We start from the raw sequence: 15,836 nt of genomic DNA, 5'->3' as shown, positions 1-15,836 counted from the left end.
TCTGACTTCTACAGCATTCACGCAGTCGTTTTTTTGTTTTATTCTGTCGACTTCACCACACACATGTTAGCGATTGTTCGTCCACATAAGCAGTTTTGTTACCTCTCAAATATCCACTGTTGCCTTCCCCACTCAGCCGCTATATTTCAGCTATCGTTTCACCGATACACAACTAGTTGAGCATGTACCTTTGTGTGGCCACTGGCATACGCACAAGATCCGCTTAGCGCGACGATGCGCAGAGCCTCTGTGTGGATGTTATTTTGTTGTTTTCTTTGCCAGAATTAACTACAACTACAAGCCGAATGACAGCGTCATACCCAGCCTAAAGTTTGCTGCTGCTGTAGTTTGTTAAATTGACGCATGCCAGACCAGCAATACGCAGATAAAACGAAATAAATATGTCTATACTTTTGTCCACATATGTGTGTACAGCTGTGTGAGCACCTGGAAGCCCTGCCAATGCACCTAACAACTTCGGTTGTAATCGCCCACTCACCTGACGCGCGCAGTTAGCCTTATGCCCCACGGGCTGTGCCACGTTCTGGGCGTCTGATAAGTTTTAATCCCTTTTGCCAGCAGCATCATCGTCACCCCAAACAGCAATAGCAACAGCAACAACAATTATAGCCATACAAATCTCGAAAATTTGTAGTTGATAAATTTATTGCATAAGCTTTATGGGCGCGCTCGACGTAAATCAAAAACACGAGTGTTGTAGCCAACTTCTCTGTGTGTGTGTGTGTGTATCCCCAATTGCATTTCAGCTCACTATTAAAATTTGTTAGCAGCAAATGAGTTGGGGCGGCAATGAATCAGAAGTGTTGATAAACACACACACATACAATCATCAAATTTATATGCGTGTGTGTGTGTATGCTATGCGGTTGTGTGCGTTGTGCTGGGTTGTCGAAAAGTTTAAATTGAAGTTAAATCATTGCAATTAAAAGGGAATTTGCAGTCATTGCGAATGTGCTTTATCCAAGTGCTGGCAGGCATTTTACGAATTTTCCAAATTTGTTGCACAGGTCATTTATATTAAACGAAATGTGTGTGGGTGCACATGTCTAACAGTGGTGTGTGTTTTGAGTACGCAGCGGATTTAGCTCCGCAACAGACAAATTGTTATAAATTAGCCTACAACTTAAGTGTTATTGAAAACTGAATTTTGTATTATTTTGCTATTTTCTAGTTCGCTGGTGTTGGTCGAAAGTGTTTGGTGAAATGTGAAAAAAATTATAAATTCATTTAATTAGTTGCTAAAGGGATAAACTATTTGAATAAAATTAATAAATATTTAACTTTTGAGTTCTATTGCTAAAAATAAATGACTAAAGTAAAAGTTTATTGTAAATATTTTGAATACAAATAAAAAAGTTTTCCATAAAAGACTTGATTCCTATCGTTCAGTTTGTATGGTAGCTATATGCTATAGAGCTTCGATCTGGAACATTTCTTCAAATATTATTGAACCACCTTGAAGAATTATCCATGTCGAATTTTAGGAGAATAGCTCGTCAAATAAAATAGTTTTCCATACAAGCACTAGATCGATCGTTCAGTTTGTATGGCGGCTATATGCTATAGTGATCCGATCCAAACAATTTCTTCACAAATTGCATTATGTCTATAGTTAATAACTTATGTCGAATTTCTTGAAGATGGGTTGTCAAATAAACAAATTTTCCATACAAACACTTGATTCCGATCGTGCAGTTTGTATGGCAGCTATATGCTGTAGTGATTCGATCTAGAAAATTTCTTCAGATATTATAGAGTCCCTTTGGAGAATAGTTCATACCAAATTTTGTGAAGATAGCTCGGCAAATATGAAAGTTTTTCATACAAACATTCCTCTTTGATCGTTCGGTTTGTATGGCAGTTATGTGATATAGTAGTCCGATCTAAAAAATTTTTTCCGAAGATTGCTTGGTAGCTTTAGGTTATAAGCCATGCCAAATTTAAAGAAGATAGCTCGTCAAACGAAAAACTTTTCTATACAAACACTAGATTCCGATCGTGCAGTTTGTACGGCAGCTATATGCTATAGTGATTCGATCTAAAAAATTTCTTCAGATATTATAGAGTCGCTTTGGAGAATAGTTCATACCAAATTTTGTGAAGATAGATCGGCAAATGAAAAAGTTTTTCATACAAACATTTCATTTGCACCGTTCGGTTTGCATGAGAGTGATAAACGCTGATGAGGCGTTGGAAAATAAAGTGACACAACAATTATATTTACAGAGAAGAAATACATTCACATATTAAATATAATTTATAGTAATATAAAAAATACCGAAACAATTTGTAGTGGGTGGCAATGAGGCTGGCAAAAGGCCAAAGTCAAATATTTTCAAAAGTCAGTGGAATAAGAGAATTAAATTACATTCAATACGCTTGAACGATAAAAATGCTGGCTCATTGACGTGTGCTAATGGTAAACGCAACAACAAAGATGAAAACAAAACGATGAAATTCCGAACGGACATTCCATACATACACAGGAGCAGCGCACAAAGAAAGGACCACATGAAAAAAACTAAAAAAACGCAAAAGTTTGCTTGAAAAAAAAAAATTATAATAAATAAAAATCAGGCGGAACAAATTATATTCTTCAATGAAAACATTTTAACCATTTTAACACAAGCGCACGTGCATATTATTAAGCCATACGTTTGAACGGCACATTACTTACCACATTTCGAAAAGTGTGTTCCACACATTCCCCAGTGCATCGCAAATATCTGGGGGAGCAGCATAGTGTTGCGCTGCCTGGCGTGGCTGCTGTGAAATATCCATACACACTGCTCATTGTGGTGCTTTAAATTTGTTTTTCCACCTTTCCCGCCTTTAGTTCGAAAAATGTTTACAAAAGACCCATTGAAATGTTGGCGAAAATTGAAAATGCGGAAAATCTCTTGTGGCAAGCTTAATTCGACGGAACTGATGAGTGCAGTACGTTGTATGCGGTGCCAAACCAGCGGTGTTCGTATGAATTTGTGCTGCGGTCATGTGATTTCGCTGAGCGTTTGGCGAAAAAGTGTTGATTCGCAACGATTTCTTGTATGATAATCGCATGTGGAGAGCTTTCGTCATGTGGTGCTTTCTGGTGGAAGCTATGCACGCGCTATGCCAGCGAGCTTTCGGCGAGCGACATGCGGTGACATTAATTTTTGCTGGGCGATGGTGACATTATAAATGTTTTTTTGTGATTTAATACAAGTTACGGTGTTAAGCGGGTTGAAATCTGTTCTAGCAGAACTTGCTATATATGAAAGCTTGAGCTTAATTTACACCCGATAGGATGGTTGCGGGAAGAACAAGTTTTTAAGCACTGTGTAGAATACGACGCTTCCGTTCTGGATATTTCGATGTGAGAGATGCACCACGCTCTGGTCGAGCTATCGTTGAAAAAGTCGATGAAAGTATGGAAAAGATTGATCAGGACCGTCATATAAGCAGCCGCGACATAGCTAAGGAACTAAACATTCATCATCAAACGGTTTTGAACCATTTAAAAAAAGTTGTCTTCAAAAAGAAGTTCGATGTTTGGATACCACATGAATTGTCTGCGAAAAATTTAATGTACCGAATTAACATCTGCAATTCTTTGCTGAAACGAAATGAAATCGAACCATTTCTGAAGCAAGTGGTAACAGTGGACGCAAAGTGGATCAAATACGAAAATAATGTGCGAAAAAGATCATGGTTTAAGCGTGGTGAAGTTTAAGAAATGGTCTCAAAGCCAGGATTGATGACTCGAAAGGTTGTGCTGAGTGTTTCGTGGGATTGGAAAGGAATAATCCACTACGAGCTGCCCTAGTCTGGTCGAACGATTGATACTACATTTTACTGTCAACAACTCATGAGATTGAAGACAGCAATCAAAAAAAGAACTGATCAACAGAAAGGACTTCGTCTTCTAACAGGACAACGCTATACCACACATCTTTAATAACTCGGCGAAAACTGGGAGAGCCTGGCTGGGAGGCTTTGATGCATCCACCATATAGTCCTGACCTTGCATCATCGAACTACCATTTGTTTCGGTGAATGCAGAACTCCCTTAATGGAGTAAAGTTGGCTTCAAGAGGCGCTTCTTCCAACCAACAGCCTGCCTATAAGCCTTTGTGGAAGTCGTGAATATTTTCCACCCAATTTCCTGTTTAGCCTCGTAATTTGTACTTTGTGCGCTCAAACCTTGTAGATGCAGGTCTTTTTCCCACCACTAAACTACCTAATGACCAGGCAACACTGTACTCCCATTCCACAATGACTTTGCTGCTTAATATACACACACGCATACACACAGACAAACGAAAAGCGTTGGTAAAAATCCGCGCGAATAATTCACAATAAATAAAGCCGCAGATTTTCATATGAAATTGGCGAAACCGCCAAATAAGCGCCGCGAGCGCAGCCACATGCCATCGCATGCACACACACACACGTAAATAATAAAAAAAAATTACATATGAACCCAAGGGAATGGGGATTTGCAACATATTTGTGGCATAACCAAATTCGAATCAACGCTTGGCATGCTGGATTTGCTGCCATCGGTGTAGGTGTTGTTGGTGCCGCCACCGCCACCGCCACCGCTGCTGCTGCTGCTGCATTTGATAGGATATTTTATTGCGGTTTTTCGGTTTTTCGCGCGCATAACTTAAAAATTGCATACACAGCGCGCATAAGCCATGCCACACATGCCTCTCCATACTCATATACATGCTCGCATTTGCAAATTTAGTATGTGATGTGGATGTCTGGCTGTGTGTGTGTGTGTGTGGGTACCGGAAAATTTGACTACGCTGCGGTTACAATGACAAAAAATTCTATGCTTATGGTTTCATTGTTTTACAAAATTCATTGCTCTCGAAATATTTGAAATTATTCGGAAATATTTTGCAAATTAATGGATCCATTCACGATGGTGATAAATTTCGAGTGCAAACTAGTGCATATAAATATGCACTAAAAGAAATTTTTCGATTATGAACGATTTTGTATGAATAAAATTATTACGGCAAAGTTTGTTTGTGGAGCACATATGTTTATGAACCAGCTTTAAAGGCGAAATAGTCAATTGAAAAGTCCCCAGTCTGCCATAGTAAAACAAATTTGTTGGCGAAATTCCTTTTTTTATTCAACACAGTTTCCTTCAAGGGTGTTACACTCATTATAGCGACTCTTCACCCTTTCGATATTATTTTTGGGTTTTGCATCAAAGTAGGCCTCAGTTTCGACGATTATCTCTTCATTCGACGAAAATTTTTTTCCAGCGAGCCTTGTTTTGAGATCTGAGAACAGGAAATCGCATTTCAAACTGTCTAATACCGCTAAGTGATAGTCGCTGTTGATAGTCCTCCCGTTTTCAAGATAGTGAATCAAAATTACTCCATGCGCATTTCAAAATACAGAAGTCATAAGCTTGCCAGCCGACTGTTACGTTGTTCCAGGCTCAGAGGTTCGGACGTTCAGGTACAGTCCACTCGGATGACTCCCGATAGGACTTAGGAGTAAAATGGTGGAGCCATGTTTCACCCATTGTCACATATTAGGCTTGAAATTTACCTCGTATTATATTTGTCTTAAAAGCTTCTTTAAGATTGCTTCGTATGCTATGTTACAGAGCACATCGTCTCCGAAGTAATGAAGTTTGTTTTGGCACGAAGCTCTCAGAACTAATACCTTCGTTATTTCCAGGCAAATCATCACTGACCTTCGGATCTATAATATTCAAATAAAGTGAAGCAGTGGCACATAAATCTTACAACGTCGACCCCCAACATGAGCCCTTTTAATACACTTATAGTATTTGTCAACATCCCACGACGCGGTGAAGTGTACCGGAATGTGAGCGAGCGAAAATACAATGAATGAATGAAATGCAATTTCTGGCATCAAATAACCTCACTAAAGCCCACCAATGGCACGGCGCACACACAAACAGCACAACTTTTTTGCCTTGCAATATAAACCCAAAACTCACTGAATGTTGCCTGAATTCTCGCATGCAGTGACTGTAATTAATTTTCAAGCTATTTACCACACCCCAAAAATTAAAACGCCACACCGCTGACAATGCTGATAGCGCTGATGTGGGTATGTATGTCGGCTGACCGAAAGTGAAGACCCAGTGTAAATATACATTTTATGAAATGTGAAAGTGTTTAATGGCCTGGACATGAAATGGGATGCTGATATTGAAACAGAAGCTGAAGCCGTAGCCAAAGCTGGGTAAATGAATGAACAGCAGTGAATTTGAGCCGGTGGCAGGCCGGCTGTGGTCTATGATGCGGTACGGTGGGTAGAAGTTGACAGATGCTTCAATGAGTGTCCATAATGGCGGACAGGTGGCTGTCATGCGTGTCATTTGCTGGATGGTGCAAAGCAAAAACAAAAAAAGCAAGAACGAAAACAAAGGGTGCGAGCGGGCGGGTGGGGTCTTGATCTGTGGAGGAACGAACATTATTGTGTCTCTTATCATATTACAAACAATTAAGTTGAAAAACAATAACAATAACAACAGCAGCGGGCGGCAATACCTGTGCCACACGAAAAACAATTAACCACCAAGCGTGATGGCAGCAACAGCAACACCAGCAGCACCAACAACAATGATAAGAATATTTTAGCGCTGCGCATTTTTCGGTGAAATTATGGAAAGCGCCTTTGATGCTAGCGTTGCCACAAGCAACAGACTACAAGCATATGTATACGTATGTATATTAATAGCGCACACTGTAGCTGTAGCTGGGTTTTTGCCGCATATTTCATTGTTGACAATGAAAATTGACGCAGCGATTTTACGAAACAATGCCAACACTTAACTTAACGCAGCAGCTGGCGATGACAATGTTAAATGGGTGAAAATTGAAATTATTTTCAAACAAAACTATGCACACACACACACATGTGCGCACGCTCCGACACTCAACTACACACACACCAGCCATCTGTGGCGCTGTGGCAACCTTCTTCGCCGAACACCTGCCCTGCCATCACTTCCACCAATAGAGCTGCCATCTCTACTCTAGCGCCAGCATTGCTTACCGCCCTGCGGCGCTGGAAAATTCAATCAACGCGTTACTATGCTGTTGACATGGTAATTGGTGTTGGCCGTTGTTGCTGCGTGCGTTGGTGTGTTAAGCGTTGTTTTTTCCTGCGCGCTTGTCGCGCCAGCACATTAAAGTGTATGTGTATCTGTGTGCGTGTGTCTGTGTAAGTGTAGTGCGCATCATTTCCTTGGCAACTAACGGTTAGCTTCTGTCAGCGATTGTGAGTGGTGTCAATGCATTGAGCGACCATTTAATTTGTACACATTTCACGGTCTGTCGATCCTTTTGACTTTCGACTCCATCGCGTGGTGCTCGTCGGTTGCCACCTGTCTGTCTCTTCTGGCTGTTTGCACACGTACACTCTTAAAGCGGAATTATAATTGCCGTTTACTGGATAAGGGACAGAGAAATATGGCATATAAGTTAATGTATGGTTTGGAGGAAAGTTATCCAAGGAAAAGCTCTTGTAGGAGTATTTCGGGATACAGATTGGCTGGATTTGGAGCTTATTCGAAGCCCCCTAACTTAGATACAATCTTCAGAAGAAGTAAAGTCTTCTCTCGACGAACAAAAACCAAACTCTTTAAGGTACTCATTATTCTCGTCCTGCTATATGATGCAGAGACATGGTGATGAGTCGACTTTACGTGTTTTCGAGAGAACAGTTCTGCGGAAGATTTATGGTCCTTTGAGCATTGGTAACAGCGAATATCGCATTCGATGGAACGATGAGCTGTATTAGTTATACGACGACGTTGACATGGTTCAGCGAATTAAGAGACGGCGGTGCTGGCTAGGTCCTGTCGTCCGAATGGACGTAAACACTCCAGCTCTGAAAGTTTTCGACGCAGTACCTGCCGGCGGAAGCAGAGGAAGAGGAAAACCTCCACTTCGTTGGGAAGACCAGGTGGAGAAGAACCTGGCTTCGCTTAATTATATTCACAGAATCCTGTGCAAGTTTGATTTATTATCTTCTCAGGTTTACCGATCCCCTTTGCTCCTCATAATTTAGGCTAGGTTAGGTTAGATGGCTAGTCCAAGAGTCGCACTTGGATTGCTGTATGCATTCGTTCGTGTATCATAAAAAGAGAACTTCTGTAATTCGTATTTACAAATAAGTAAAGCGCCTTGTGATCAATAAAAATTTACTCAGCCGTTTAATTTCTATTCTCACCAGTTCGGTGGGATACCTGAAAGCGTGAGCTCTCAAGTGGTAAAGCTTTGATCTCACAAACGTGGGACAATCAAGAAGGAAGTGCTATGATCAGGGATGGGCACCATCACAATCAAACAAGCATCACAAAATGAGATTGTGTTAGTGCGCTTACTGTGGGACCAAGCGTACCAGCAACCAAAAATAATCAGTCTGCTTGCAGATGTCGATCGAGCAGGTCTATGTCGCACGAAGCCGCAATGCTACGAATACGTATGTATATACATATGCACATTTTTAAGAATATGTGCATAAACCATTGAATATAAAATATAATTATTTTTCATTTCAAGCAAGAATAAAATTTAAGTTATTAGTTAATTATAAATTAGTAATCTAATTCATTTAAAAACTTAAAAATAAATTAAATTTGTATATGAAAAGAAAATATAAATCTATATTTGAATTCATCGAATATTTTTAATATATAGCGAAACTTCAATAAAGTTAAAGCTATTGGAAAATGAAAGCTATTATAATATGAAATATTATGAATACACATTTCAAGAGGTCAGTTAATTTCAAACAATTATCCGAGTGTCAAAAAAAAAAGAGTTCATTCTGTAATAAATTTAAGAAGGTTATTTATTTCTTTGTGAAAGATTATAAAATGTCTTTTTAAATTTTGCTTAAATACAAAATTTAAAACTTTTTGACATAACAAGCACTGCGGCTTCCCAGAATTATTCAAAAGAAAAAAAAATTCAAATTCCCACTCTGTCTGAAACGTTTTTTGGTCTTCCATGTTTATACTCGCATATGTGTTCATTTATATACGGCATACAACTCGTGCGCATCAACCTGCTCAGTTCAACTTCTGATTGCAGACTGATTTTAACATCGCTTTGTTCCATCGTAAGTGCTCGTTTTACGCTCTTCGCTTGTGCGTGTTAGTGACAATCGGTGTGTGTACGTATACGATAGCTTACGCTCTTTTAGCACCTGCTAAGACTTTGCCCATGCCTGGCTATGATCATTCCACGTCGTTTTCTTCCGTACATCTTCTGCAGTTGGTGTCGGCTAAGCTTCTCAACCTTGCAGAACGGACGCCGATACGGCAATGAACTGTTCGAACCTCCACTACCAGGAAGAGGCTAACCTTACTGGGGACAAAGAGCATGTGAGCGATCTACGGGCCAAAAGGATTTTTCGACATCGCATGTATCGGTTCATAGCCAAGCGCTAGCCAGGTGCTTGCAAAGCCAAGTTATCCAGTCCTGTTTCCATTCTACTGGTTACGGCGCCAGCACATCAGCTTTGCACTTGCCTGCAATTCCGTTGACGTTTTCTTCCCTACGGCTTCTTTAGCTGGTGCCGAGTAAGATTCTTAATCTTTCAGCCCCCACAACCAGATATTGATGTTAGAACCCCCACAACCAGCCAGCCTTACTGAGGACAAAGAGCTCACGGGATCGCATATGATCGAATTTGGGCCAAAAGGATTTTTAGACATCGCATGAACCGATAGTAGTCCAGCGCTGGTCAGGTGACGGCGAAGTCCAGCTATCCAGTAGTAGAACGCACGATGAGTAGGAAGTACACACCCGTTCCCATTCTACTGATAGCAGGGTCAAAAACTGAAAAGAGTTCATTGAGCAATCATTTAGTGCTATGAAATTTCAAGGTTCAGAGCTCAGTATATAATACGAGTATAATCAACCTAATTTGCAATTAAAAGGCCTCTCTGAGTTGTAATTCAAAATTCGCTTAATGCACATCATTGATGCCAACAAGGTCAACACTGTATTACCAAGTCCACTTTTGCAAATGAAATGAGAGCATACGAAAACTAATGCAATCCAAACAATTAGTCCGAAAAATTGGAATTTTTCAACCTACTCTGCTGGTATCAATGACACAATTCCCTGTGACTACGCTGTGGAAATGGATTGGCAGAAAAGAATGAAGGCAGGTGAGTTAAAGCCTCGATTCACCATATTACCACCCACTCTAAGCGTTGCTTACAAGTTTAGTTGGAGAAAGCGCATATTCTAAGTTCTATTATGTTGTGCGAACGAGCAGCGGGCAGCAGCAAAACGCAAATTAAAATAAATGTCCTTCAGCTATCAAATTAGGGCCAGTGAAAGGACGTTACGAAAATGTTGAATGGCATCGACGACTGCAACGACGTCGACAATCGAATGCGATGCGATAATAAATTAATTGAATGCACTTTAACAGCACTGAGAGATACCGGTAAGAGTGGGTGGTCCGGCGGCGGCGGCGAGCTGCATGCTGCAACAGCGTGTGCTCAGCGGCACTGATGCTGTGCTGAGCTGTACTGAGCACCGAGGGCAATCTAATCAATATTCATTGTTGACAATCTTTGTAAATGGAAATGAAATTCGAATAAAGCTTTACCGCCTCGCCTCCGTTGCAGCTGCAGTTGTTGTACGGTCGAAGAGCCTTTGTGACCACTGAAAATGTGGAAGAGCTGCATGAAGATTGATGAGCGTTGTGGTGGAAAGCGGCGAGCGGCGTTTCTGCATGTAATTAGAATGCTGCCGTTGATACAAAGAGAATTTCAGCATACTTTAATCACTAACTAACTGCTAATTATCCTTTGGTGCAAGGCGCGCGGCCAGCTGTATTACTGCAGTAGGTATGCGGCGTATTGGGACTAGCAATTGGAAATTAGTGTGCGATTAACGCGCAGTCAGTGGAAGAAAGCAAATGAATTGAAAGAAGTAGAGCGGAAAATGAGAAAATTAGAAAGCAAAAGATCGAAAGTGCAGTTGTGGGCGGGTACTCATTTACATGTGTCGAACATATGCGTGCAACGGAAGCAGTATTGGTGAGATTGATGTGTGTTAAATGATATTAACGGTCATGCAGGAAGTATTGCAGCAGAAAAGTTTGAATAAAGAGGTGTATCGCTGCTTTCTTTGCACAGATGACAAGGTTTTTAGAAGGAAAGCGTTAAGACTCAGCTTCCTTCTTTGTAATAATTTTTATAAAGCTTTGATTTGGGTATCATTCTGATTTCTTCAGACTGGATAAAGAAGTGAAGCAAATGAGTCTGGTAGTGAACGAGGACAAGACGAAATACCTCCTGTCATCAAATTAACAGTCGTTGCATTGGCGACTGGCTTCTACGTCACTGTTGACAGTCATAACTTCGAAGTCGTAGATAATTTCATCTATCAGCAACAACAATGTCAGTCTCGGAATCCAACGCAGAATAACTCTTCCCAACAGCTGCTACTTCGGACTGAGTAGGCAATTGAGAAGCAAACTCCTCTCTCTCTCTGCTTTATGATGTAGAGGAGGCATGGACGATGATAACATCTGATGATTCTGCGGAAGATTTATGGTCCTTGCACGAACATTGGCAACGGCAAATATCGCGAATTAAGAGACATCGGCTGCGGCACAGAGAGTATTCGACGTCGTACCCGATAGGGGAAGCAAAGGAGGAAGAATACATCCACTCCGTTGGAAAGACCAAGTGGAGAAGGACGTGGCTGCGCTTGGAATATCAATTGGCTCCAAACAGCGAAAAGGAAGAACGACTATGTTATCCGGTCACGACTGTCTCATCGTTGTTAAAACTTACTTTCTCAGCCATTAAACAACGACACGATGCCTAAGATTACTATGGAAATTCACGTTCTGTCACCTTCTCAGAGACAAATCTTCGCGGGATTCAGGAAACGCAACTGCAACTCCAAAAACTCGTTAACTTATCTTTTTCCAAATATCAACAGTGGGCATTATTACACGACGTTAGCCGAAATCGCCAAATGGCCGCTAAGGTCATTCGATTTAACCGACTATTATTATTTTCTCTGAGGGTATGTTCTTGAAATTTTCAATGTTTTCCACTGAAGCGTTTGTATTCCAAAACCTCACTTCTCCACCAAAATCTCTTACATATCTCCCATATGCTTTACCTAGCTCATATTTCCACTTTTTGAGCACCACAATATTATTAAACAAGCTAAACAGAAAACACCTCTATCAAAACAATTACTCCCACGGATTCCAATATGCTCTCTAGCGCATGTTTAATTATAGCTCGGTGGAAACCGAATGGCTTTTGGGTTTTATAAGAACATTTTTTTGGGGCAGCAATATAATTAGAGGATCCTGCGCAGTCCACACCTCTGATCATTACACTGCGCCGCATATTATGAAAAAAGTCACAGGGAGCCATGACTGTCGTATGCTGTGGCTAAGCAATGACACTTGTTTCGTGTTTGGTCAAAAAGTCTGTTAAAATGAAGTTAGAATATGTCTGCGCATTCAGATATTTTGGCAATATTCTAACCCAAAACATTAACCGAAAGATATTGAGTCGATCGATGAGAGATTTTGAGATCTTCTGCTGTCTCTCTCTTGCCAACACAAGCATATTAAGGCCCCATTTCTTTAACTTTTTCGATGTTTCGCCATTAAAAGAGGTGTCCACCCGCATTAGGCAAGTTTTCGCTTGCTTCACAACCTTCCCTAAATGCTTTGTATCACATTTTTTCCAATCATAAATGACATAAACTTATCTGCATAGCAAAAAACCAAAACAGACCCCCTTTTTACCAAATTTTAATGTTTAGATTCATTTGAACATCACATTAATCTCATTTGCATAGAAATGGTGAGCACTTTTTGTGAAAGACTCCTGCAATTATTTCTGAACTTTCTAAAAATTTGGAAAATTTGGAGTATAAGCAGAAAAGTTCAAACTACGCGCGCTGCGGTTAACAATTAACGCAGAAATTATAATGACAAAAATGTCATCAAAAATTTTTTTTGAAAAAGAAAGTAAAAAAAAAAAAATAATTTAAAGCACAGCAAAAAAATTCAAAAAAGCATGTGGTCATTCAAAAAACGCAAGAAAATACAAAAGAGCTTAAAAGTCAACTGTCAACGCTGTGTCATAAAGGCTGCTGGCGCGATTTTTGCATTCATTCAATGTCCCTACGGTCTGCACATTGCTGGCATTAATGGCATCTGCTTACTGCCGCTGCTGTTGCTGCTGCCGTTCGACCAACTCGCCGTGTAGATAAATATGAATTTCCCAGCAATTCAAGTACATAATGACATAAAAGCGCCGCCGAGTAAATGTTGCAGCGGTGCAATTGTAGCAACCGTTGTGGCATTTGCTTTGCTGCAACGGCCATGCTTCCGGGCGTTGTGCAACAGTTGCGGAAAATAGCGGTTAGCAATTTTTTCCAGCATTCATGCAATTTTTCGGTGTTTTTTCCACTGTCTTTTACTCGCTTTACTCGCGACTGAGCTCATTATAAAGCTGCTTTTATGTTTTACTCATATTTCCAGTGGCCACTTGCAACAAATCACTATAATTTTTCACAATTTTCGCTGCGCTTTGTACTTTGTGCTTTGCAGCGCCCATTGGCTGCTTGTGTCTCCATTTAGCTCTTTCAAAAAAATAAAAAAAAAAAAGTAACCGTAAAAATGGCTTGGGTTAGAGATATGCTTTATTTTAAAATGACCCTCTGTTGAAAAAGTATATTTTTTATTAGCTGCGCGAGTTTTTCCAAAAGCTTTTCAAGTGCTCTATTTGGCAGCACATTTTTGTGTACGCGAAACTTTACAAAGCCCTGTTTCGTGAGTTGGCCGCACTTGATGAAAATGCTAACCACTTGTAGTGCTATATTTTTTAGTAACCAGTGAAGAGAGCTGAGTGATGGCGAATGTTCGAAAGTGGGCCAAATCGAAAATTTAAAATAAATGTAATTTTGCATTGTAAATGAAGTTGTGTAGTAAATGGAAATTTTTGCTTGTTTTGTTGTTGTAATTATAGAAATTAGAAGTAGGTTGAGTTGCAGCTAAAAAGAGAGGACAGAAAGAAACCTTTATTTATGAAAGTAATTGCAGTTTAGTAGCTGAAAGAGCGAATGAGAGCGAAATATGTTAAAGTGGGTTTGAAGCTTCGAAAATAGTAGCGAAGACAAGCACCCTTAAGACTATAAGTACACTATATTTCAGGGATATACTCCGCATAATTATAAGAATTGTAGACATGCCGTTGATCATTTTGTTTCCTTCATTGATTTGCATTTTAGTATATTAAACATTTGCGATCTAAATCGAAGCCATTCAAATGGAAAATTTATTTTTTCAAACGCTCGCTTTTTCTGTTGCAAAAATAATAGCAAAGTCACTAAAAATATTTCAATTTCAAAACCTGCGTTATTTTCATTTCAAGAACTCCACATATGCTGCTCTTTTAGAGTTTTACCACTTATCGTGACTCTTTGAAGGCTAAACGAATTGCAATCGTCTTGATAACACATTTCTGACATATCGTTCACAGCAAATTAGGTGTTTCAAATCTTCAACACATTTTTCACCTTAATAATTGACAAAAGAATTGAAATAAGTGGCAACTGGCAAAATTCATAAGTTACCAACACTGCCAATTTAAAGGAAATACGAGCACAAGCATTGAAGAGTGCAATTACCAGAAAATGATTGCATGCTCCATGTTGACGTCACTACTCACATGTCAATTCTGAATATATGTATGTAAATACATGTCAGTATATTGAGAAGTATAAATAAAATAGTGTGCGATGAAAAAAAGATAAAAATTGATAAAAATGCTTGCCAAGAACTGAGGAGTGTGTGCTCCATGGCAAAACCCAAACAAATACTGGCAGCGCTTTTTGTGTAAATCTGCGCGTCCGTCACGTGCCACACACAAGCTTAACGCATCGAAGCTGCTGACAACACTTTGAAACGAATGAAGTGAACGAGCAACACTGCGCAGGCAATGTGAGAGGAAGGGGTTGCGTGGCGTACATTGTCAGTTGTGCGGTTGAGCAAATGAAGTTGTCAAATTCTTCTTCTGCCGCTGCTGCTGTTATTTCTGCGCTCTTGTCAAACAGCATTGACAACTGAAAACGCGCTTAGCGGGCTGACAACTTGACTGGTAATTTGTTGTTGCCATTTTGGTTATCACGGTGCTTGGTGTTGTTTTCCGTTTTTGTATTAGTTAAAGCGCTGTAGGTTAGCAATTTGACTGGAATAGCGAACTTTTAAGCTTGAAAAATAATTCCAAATTATTATGTCAGAAGTTGGTCCAGTATATAGTTGAGTATATCAACCTGAAATCTTTATCCACCTTCTTTCTATATTCTTTGATAAATAAGAAACAATTTCGGTAAGTTTTTAGACGAGAGCGACGCCTATGAAGCAAGTTTATTACAACTGAACTTGTGGAACACCTATTAGCGAGGTTATCATTCCATTTATTTGAGTTCTGCAAATTGTCTATGTCCATAGATATACCCTTGATTCATAACTAAAGTACTTTAACTATTTCTTTCCATTAATATTTTCAATCCACCTCGAACTCGCTTCAATTTATTCCACCGAAAGGGTTGCCAGCGATTGCTATTATCAGTTTTTGTCACTCAGCCACCACTCAGCTCACCGCCGCGTCAACTTTGAGTTATGAAAAGGTGACATGTGAGCAATTGAGTGCGCGTGATTGCTTGTCACCGGCGAAAAGTCTATAATAAGCTACGCGCTAAAGCCCTTAAAAACGGTGGTGAGAGCGCTTCACTAAAATATTTTGTTTGTTATTTTACACG

This window comes from Bactrocera dorsalis, chromosome 3, assembly GCF_023373825.1.
Source record: "Bactrocera dorsalis isolate Fly_Bdor chromosome 3, ASM2337382v1, whole genome shotgun sequence".
NCBI lineage: Eukaryota > Metazoa > Arthropoda > Insecta > Diptera > Tephritidae > Bactrocera > Bactrocera dorsalis.
Note: the sequence above shows the minus strand (reverse complement) of the source record.